The following is a 9,168-nucleotide window of genomic DNA, read 5'->3' on the forward strand; positions in this document are numbered from 1 at the left end:
CACTGAACGAGATCGTTCTCGAGTGGGTATATTAAACGAGAATATTCTCGCATAGCTATGCTTGACGAGATCGTTCTCGCACGGCGATGCGAAACGATATCGTTCTCGTTTGTGTAGGCTACATGAAAATGTTCTCATTCAGCTATGCAAAATGACACCATTCTTGTTTAGCTGCATTCTACAAGTGTTCGCATTTGTGTTGAATGAGTTCTTTTGTTCATGCAATATTTTTGGTGAAGTTCCACACCACTGCCAACATTGCAGCGATTAATTTCGATCACGTGAGTCGGCCGATGTGCCAGCTCAGAGACAAAGAGGACACTTTTTAGGGCCCACAATTAACACAAACCATCTTTATTTTGTATTCCGAAGCATGGTGGCCAGGTGCTTGTTCAGGTCCTTCAGCCTCCTTGCCTCCGTATCCGCAGTGCTCGGTGTTTTTGAAACAGTGCTCGTATGCATCTGCACAAAAATGTAAACGAAGCAGCCGGCCCTGTTAGATTACAACAAGCCATTGGAACTGACATGCACAATAGGTAGCTCCACTGCATAACTGATTTGGCTGGTTCTTGCATGATATTGTGTGTAAAGCGTGAACATCTCACAGAGAAACAGGAAAAAGAGAACACGGAGGCTTATGAGTTTTCTACCTACGTAAATTGATATTTCAAGAATAACCACAGCAGTTGAAAGCAAGTGCTCGTCATCGCATTGTCTTGCTCTCGTCTCTGTTAAATGTTCGTGTTTCACAAACAATAGAAATGGCTGCAGAATTGCAATACAAGACCACTGAAATAGTCTAATACTTTTCCACAAGTATTTTAATTAAATGAACAAGTATAACCAGCACAATGCGTTGGCGGGCTAGTTGGTGCGAATCCATGAATACTTTGTTTAGCGCAAAACGACACACACAAGAAAGACGACAAGACAAGGCGCTACTCTCAACTGGCGTCATTTTATTGCGTCACTCCTTTATAGACCGCTCAAACCATGCGGTGGAGCCACCAACAACATCCGATCCAAAGAGCGCACTCATGCGACAGAATCCAAAAAACCAAATTCAGTGCTGTACAAAGTTAAGGAAGGCACACTAATGCACTGCGACTCCAATGACTGAATGAAAAATGCTTCCGATAACTCTCGGGCGGTGGTGTCACGGCTCTTTTTCAAGATCGCGGTATCACGAAACGGGTTTGCATTTGAACGTTTTACAATGCTGAGCCAAATTGGAACCTGTGCCTGTTGGTATGGATCATGTATGGCTCACGTTCTGTAAGGCGCTCGTTAACACAGCGGCCTGACTGCCCTACATACACTTTGCCACATGACAAGGGAATCTTATATAAACGACACCGACGCTGCATTCTAAAAACTTCACATGGTTCTTTTCACAATCAGGTTTTTTACTTATTTTAGAAATACGGCTGCACAACATTGAGAGTTTCTGAGGAGCGGAAAACACTACCGGAATTTGGTATGTAGTGGCGACATTCTTTAGATTGTGAGCCACTCTGTGGCAATACGGCACAACTTCAGGCCTCTTCTTTTGTGTGATGCAGTTACTTTTGTGCCGCTTCCCTTTCAGTTTCTGAAGCAATACTTCCGAGCCTGACGTCACCACCACACTTGGGTAACCAGCAGTCTGCAGCATATTTAACTGTGCAATGAAACTCATGATCGCAGAGTGATGACAAGATTGCATTAAGGAAGATTCTAAACACATCAAAGCAATGGCGCGTTTCACAGTCTTTGAGTGCGCAGACGCGTAAGGTAAAGGTTCCTTACGTGCGCGTGGCGAGTACATCCGACAGGCGTGGCCTGTTTGTAAGGATAGCTGCAAATCTTAAAACTGGAGTTTACCGTCCCTAGATAGCTCATGTGTGAAAGTTAAACCTTTGCCATTGTCATTGAAAAGTGTTAAAATATCAGCTACCGTCACGGAGCATTCGTTGTTATTCTGTTTTATCACAACAAGAAAATCGTCAACATATCTAAAACTTTGAACCGAGTCATTGTTTAAGGCACTCTTAAGAGCGCGGGCGACAAAAGATAAAAAAATATTACAAAGAGCAGGCGCCACACGTGAACCAATACACACACCATTTTTCTGGATAAAAAAGTTATTTTCGAACAGGATAAAAGTTGCACTTAAATAAAATTCAAGAAGGGACATGAAACTTTCCGAAGACAACCCGGTGGCATTGCAAAAATCTACCTCGCCACTTTCTTCGATGCACGTCATCACACTGCGAAATAGCTCATCATGCGGTATTGAATAGTAAAGATCTCCGACGTCAACAGAAAAAATGTCGGCTACTGAATGGATGTCTTCCAGAAAGGAAACAACATCGAAAGAATCCTTTATGCCATAAGGATCGTCAATAGTTAAATGCTTCAACTGTTTTTGCAAAAAGCGGCTAACCAAAACCTGCCAACAGTTGTTTTCACTGACTATTGTACGGAAAGGCACATCCGGTTTGTGTGTTCTTGCAGTGAAAAAAACATCTAAAGCAAGTACCTTACATTGTTTAACATCTTTCACAATCTTGGTGAGGCCTATATTTTCCAACAAAGAAATGGCTTTGCGTTTTACCTTCTGAGCTTTCTCACTTGCCAGAATGAAGTGCTTGTTGACAGCCTCAATGGCTTTTTTGTTGAAGACAGCAGACGGAGCTATCACAAATTCGCCCTCTTTGTCACTCAGTAACAGCCGCAGTTCATTGTCTCTAAAGAAAGATACTGTCCTTTTGATCACAGCTGTTGAAGGTGGCGCGCTCCCAGTGGCGGTCCTACGAAGGCAGTCCACCCTATCGAGGAGGCACCGCTCCTGGTCCTCTAGTTCTGCTTTCCTTGCGATGCGCCTGTTCAAAGCCAGTAGCTCATGTGCAGGAATTCTTGGTTCTGTGCTGTACTTCGGCCCATTCTTTAGCAATGCAGCAACTTCGTCAGGAAGCCTGACGCCACCGAGTACCTGGAAACCAGCGGTGACCGGTTGCGTTTTTTCCTTTCTGCACGGTAGTCTGGACCGGAGGAGTGGCAGCAGCTGTGTCCACCAGAATTCTGTAGTCCGAGTTGATAGACGTCTGTAGAAACGAAACTTCTTCTCGGCCACAATAGGTGCATCGCGCGAGTAGCACACAGCTCTCAACCAGTCGTACAGAAGGCATACCTGCCGCCAAATTTCAGAACGAAGAATCCGACACATTCACCGCACGTGACCGACGGAAGGCCTGACGTTCCCGAAGAGACTCGCCACATCTTGAGGAACATGTCCATTCTTCATGCAGAACGTAAGCATCCTTGCACGGCACACAGCAAAAGCTATGTGACTGACCAGAACAGCAGGATCAGGAGACAAATATCAGTGGGCCCTGATATTTGTGTCTGTGTCATAGGCCTCACCATGATTGTGAAAGATGTAAAACAATGTAAGGTACTTGCTTTAGAGGTTTTTTCACTGCAAAAACGCACAAACCGGATGTGCCTTTCCGTACAATAGTCAGTGAAAACAACTGTTGGCAGGTTTTGGTTAGCCGCTTTTTGCAAAAACAGTTTAAGCATTTAACTATTGACGATCCTTATGGCATAAAGGATTCTTTCGATGTTGTTTCCTTTCTGGAAGACAACCATTCAGTAGCCGACATTTTTTCTGTTGACGTCGAAGATCTTTACTATTCAATACCGCATGATGAGCTATTTCGCAGTGTGATGACGTGCATCGAAGAAAGTGGCGAGGTAGATTTTTGCAATGCCACCGGGTTGTCTTCGGAAAGTTTCATGTCCCTTCTTGAATTTTATTTAAGTGCAACTTTTATCCTGTTCGAAAATAACCTTTTTATCCAGAAAAATGGTGTGTGTATTGGTTCATGTGTGGTGCCTCCTCTTTGTAATATGTTTTTATCTTTTGTCGACCGCGCTCTTAAGAGTGCCTTAAACAATAACTCGGTTCAAATTTTTAGATATGTTGACGATTTTCTTGTGATAAAACAGACTAACAACGAATGCTCCGTGACGGTAGCTGATATTTTAACACTTTTCAATGACAATGGCAAAGGTTTAACTTTCACACATGAGCTATCTAGGGACGGTAAACTCCAGTTTTTAGATTTGCAGCTAATATTACAAACAGGCCACGCCTGTCAGATGTACTCGCCACGCGCACGTAAGGAACTTTTACCTTATGCGTCTGCGCACTCAAAGACTGTGAAACGCGCCATTGCTTTGATGTGTTTAGAATCTTCCTTAATGCAATCTTGTCATCACTCTGCGAACATGAGTTTCATTGCAGTTAAATAGGCTGCAGGCTGCTGGTTACCCAAGTGTGGTGGTGACGTCAGTCTCGGAGGTATTGATTCAGAAACTGAAAGGGAAGCGGCACAAAAGTAACTGCATCACACAAAAGAAGAGGCCTGAAGTTGTGCCGTATTGCCACAGAGTGGCTCACAATCTAAAGAATGTCGCCACTAAATACCAAATTCCGGTAGTGTTTTCCGCTCCTCAGAAATGTCAATGTCGTGCAGCCGTATTTCTAAAACAAGTAAAAAACCTGATTGTGAAAAGAACCACGTGAAGTTTGTAGAATGCAGCGTCAGTGTCGTTTATAAGATTCCCTTGTCATGTGGCAAAGTGTATGTAGGGCAGCCAGGCCGCTGTGTTAACGAGCGCCTTAGAGAACATGAGCGATCCATACCAACAGGCACAGGTTCCCATTTGGCTCAGCATTGTAAAACATGCAAATGCAAACCCATGTTTCGTGATACCGCGATTTTGAAAAAGAGCCGTGACACCACCACCCGAGAGTAATCGGAACCATTTTTCATTAAGTCACTGGAGTCACAGTGCATTAGTGTGCCTTCCTTAACCTAGTGAAGCACTGAATTTGGTTTTTTGGATTCTGTCACATGAGTGCGCTCTTTGGATCGGATGTTGTTGGTGGCTCCACCGCATTGTGCTCACTGCCCTTGTTCCTCTGGTTTGAGCGGTCTATAAAGGAATGACGCAATAAAATGATGTCACTTGAGAGTAGCGCCTTGTCCTGTCGTCTTGTGTGTGTCGTTTTGCGCTAAACAAAGTATTCATGAAGCATAACCAGCTCATGCAAGTGAATACACAGATTTCACAGCTTTTTGCTACCGCACTGCGGAATATGCAGATGGAAAACACTGCATAGATGTCAGTGCAGAATTGTTTATAGGAAAGATTCATGCACCTTTAATACCACTATAGAAACTGAATGACAGTTTTTGTTAGCATGTTAGAGCACTCAATATGAACAGCTTCTATTACATAACATTTCAGCTGCTGTCTGGCCCTGCTCCCGATACTGCACTGGTCAAACAAAGGTGCAACCACACTTTCTACAATGGCTTTTTGTATTATTGCGTCAGCTTTTTAAGGCTAATTTTAGCCGCCCCCCCCAGTTATCTGGGAGCCGTTGCATCACTGTGACGACAGCTGAGACAAGGATCTGTTTGCACGACAAGGTTAATCTTCCTCTTTTGCCTACTTAAAGTACTCACCCTCACTTTACTAATTATGTGGCACAGCAACACAATTGTTATATGCCGCCTCTTTAAAAATGCCTAATTTATTGTACAGGCAGAAATAGCTTCGCTAACCGCAGCACTACTAAATTTTCATTAAAAAGAATATCTTACTCCTGAAGCAGTGCAACAACTACCGCTACCAAACTGGTTGTTTGCTGGTGCAAAATATTAATAAGCTTACCGGCTAATGTAAAAACTACAATATTTTTATCGTCATATCAGCATTCATAGTAGCCATGCGATGTGTCGCATTCGCAGTTGTGCAAGCAACATGCATTGCCGATTTATGTGTTAGCATTGCCCTTTCGCTTCTCGCTTGATATTGCTGGGCAAGCAGTCAAACTGGATAGTTAGACACTGGCTGTCACCTCCTTACCTTCCTTATGAATTGTGCGTTAAATGAGGATTTTTTCTTGGTGAAAGAGTCCTAGTTTGAGGCCTAAACAAGCTCCATGGGAGTTCGCATTTAAGGAGTGTAACCATCCTCTGAAAACATGTGCATGAGGAACACTGCAGAAAGAGCACTTTAAAAAAAGAACACGAGTGTATTTATCACCAAGGCCAACCCTTGTGTCTTCCTAAATATTTATCAAGTCAAACTCAAAATTGGTACTGAGGTGCAAGGTGTCCACAACATATTACCTTGTGAAAGCACAGTGGTGCCTGGATGTTGTGGGACCAGCTCGGACGTGGAGATCAGCACTGACCAGCAACACTGCAGTCTCCTTACAGCTTTTCTGCAGGCCCAGCCACACCTGCAATAAAACAAGTGAGCTTGGTGCCACAAGAGTACTGTATTTACTCGCATAATGATCGCATTTTCTTGTAAAAAAAATGGTCACAAATTCAGGTGTGTGATCATTATGCCGGTTAAATTTCCCGCAAAAAGAATTTTTTTCATCCCGCGTTTGCTGCGGGATGGCAACAGGTCAACAATAGGTGGCTGCCACTGTATGTAGTGCGGGACACCGAAACAAAAGTGGCGGCCAGCGTAGCAAGCTGAACACACCAAATGCGCCGAACACGATTTTTTTTTCTCTCGAGTACATTACTTGCATTGAAAGTTTCTTCCATATCAGTAATGAATAATATCGTTAATATCAGTAAGTTTGTGGCAATAACGTCGCCATGTCCACTATGAGGGGGCAGAAACAGATGGGCATGCTTAGCTGCCAGTGACATAGAAAGACACGGCGGGCATGCTGCGGAAACTGCGGCATTTGTCTTCACTACTATCCTAATACAGCACGTTTCTGCTAAGGGTGGGCAAATATCTTAGCTGTGTTACAAGTGTCGGCGTATGGATACGGTACACTTGTAACGTATCAGTGTAAACGTGGCTGCTATCGTTGCCGCTCGTGATTTGTTGCGTGCCCACGAGTGCAGATGAGAAGAATCGAAAGGCATCTTTTTTGTTGTTGTTGACCACAACCATTACAAAGCCTACACATAATAAAGGCAATTTTGGTTGTAGCTTTTTTGTCATGGAAGTGCGGAAAGTAATGAAAGGAATGAAAACGAGCATCTGCTTAAATTTGTTTGGTGCGTGCAGACCGCTTGGTTTATCTTGAAGAGTTGTTCGCGTAGCATTCGACAGCTGGTAAGCGCGATCATTAATAGCTAGACTTGGCAGATGACATATCGCTGCAGCAAGTTAGGGGTGCAATCATTACACAGGAAATAAAAAAAAATCGAATTTGGACGACAAAATTCAGTGCTGCGATCATTACGTGAGTGCGATCATTATGAGAGTAAATACGGTAAATATAGAAAGTGACACTGTGAACAAAGCAATACTTATTAGGTATGAAATGCTGATATTCGCCCGTAGAAAGCTTTAGGTAACAAAGCCTGCAAGATAAGAAAAATGCAATGTATGGGCCATCTGTACAAGAACATTAATCAAAGGTCCCTTCATTTTTTAGTCCCTTCTCCTCCTCATGCATAGATGGCAGTCAGGTTAAGTAAACTGGACCAGATTGCCACACAGTGTAAGCAAAGGTAGTCACTTTGTGGGCCAATTATGATACCATAGCACGACATGCATCCCTACAGTTGTTTTAATGTGTTCCGTAATGCTAGCCATCTTGTAGGCCTTACAGTGTCAAAGCATCCATAACTTTAACAGCGTTACCCAGCAGGGATAACCAATAAGTGTCCACAGCAGCACAACTCAGCATATCTATCAGGAGGCTTTCGTTAAACTTTTACAATTCTCCTCTTATGGCTTCATCCCAATTTTTGTCAATACAAGCTTGAAGCCTCTGCACAATCTGAATGCACCAGGGCACTATAAAAAATACCACATCTTCCTACCCAATTCCATGTTTAATATAAGACTGGAAAGTTCACTATCATGTGCAGAACAAACCAAATTGTTCTGGAATCAAGTAATCTTCCACTACCTGTGAAAACAAAGCATGCAAGAAAGAGTACGTCGAGCACAGGGGTGTTGATGGATATTAAATACCACTGTCGTGCAGTAGACACCACGTCAACAAAACAGGCCAATGTATAAATGACTGGATCTGCAACCATGTTAACTGAATGCTCAGGTCATTTGGTGGTCACTTGGTAGTGCAAAGCTCACTTGCATTATTTTGTTTGAAAACTATGCAACTGTGGCAATGTGTTACGAGCATAGGGCTGGCAAGATTTGTGAGCCTTTCCTTATATGTGTGACAGAGAATGTGCGAGTTGGCTCGCCCTCCAGTGGATTATCAGATAGCAAGACTGCTTATTTATCATTGTAAAACAAGTGTCATAGTAGCCATGCTCCTTTTCGCAGTTGTGTGAGCAACATACATTGTCGATTTATCTGTTCTTGCCCTTTCACCTCTCACTTTATATTGCTCTGCAAGCAGTAAAATTGGATGGCTGTTAGACTGTTATGTCCTGTCACCTCCTCACCTTTCTTATGAATTGTGCATTAAATAAGGCTTTTTTCTTGGTGAAAGAGTGCTACTTTAAGGCATAAACAAGTTCCATGGCAGTTTGCATTTAAGCATCCTCTGAAAACATGTACATGAGGAACACTGCAAGAAGAACGCTTAAAAAAAAGAACACGAGTGTATTTATCACCAAGGCCAACCCTTGTGTCTTAGCATATTTCTCAAAACTGACACTGAGGTGCAAGATGTCTATATCATATTACCTTGTCAATGAAGCAAAGCACAGTGGTGCCTGGATGTTGTGGGACCAGCTCGGACGTGGAGATCAGCACTGATCAGCAACACAGTAGTCTGCTTACTCTTTCTGCAGGCCCAGCCACACTTGCATTAAAACAAGTGAGCTTAGTCTCACAAAAGTATAATATAAAAAGTGACACTGTGAACTAAGTAATTCTTATTAGGTATAAATAGGAATGAAATGCTGATATTCGCCCATAGAAAGCTTTGAGTTAACAAAGCATGCGAGATAAGAAAAGTGCAATGTATCAGCCATCTGTGCAAAAACATAAATCGAAGGTCCCTTTTTTCGCTTCTCTCCTCCTTTTCGTGCATAGATGGCAGACAGGTTAAGTAAACTGGACCAGACTGCCACGTAGCGTAAGCAAAGGTGGTCACTTCTTCGGGGAGCAGCCTATAGGCTGCTTCTTGAAAGAGTATTAGAAAATGCT

At 43.1% G+C, this 9,168-nt stretch overlaps 1 long non-coding RNA gene across 1 annotated transcript; it reads right to left on the reverse strand.

Moving 5' to 3' along the window:
- Positions 1–432: 432 nt before the first annotated feature.
- Positions 433–8,913, reverse strand: LOC135909874 (uncharacterized). Its single transcript, XR_010566824.2, has 3 exons — positions 8,704–8,913; positions 6,192–6,304; positions 433–462 (listed from the first exon to the last, which is right to left on the reverse strand). It is a non-coding gene; the product is annotated as an uncharacterized lncRNA (long non-coding RNA).
- Positions 8,914–9,168: the final 255 nt, after the last annotated feature.

Source organism: Dermacentor albipictus, unplaced genomic scaffold, assembly GCF_038994185.2.
Source record: "Dermacentor albipictus isolate Rhodes 1998 colony unplaced genomic scaffold, USDA_Dalb.pri_finalv2 scaffold_31, whole genome shotgun sequence".
In the NCBI taxonomy this organism is placed as follows: Eukaryota; Metazoa; Arthropoda; class Arachnida; order Ixodida; family Ixodidae; genus Dermacentor; species Dermacentor albipictus.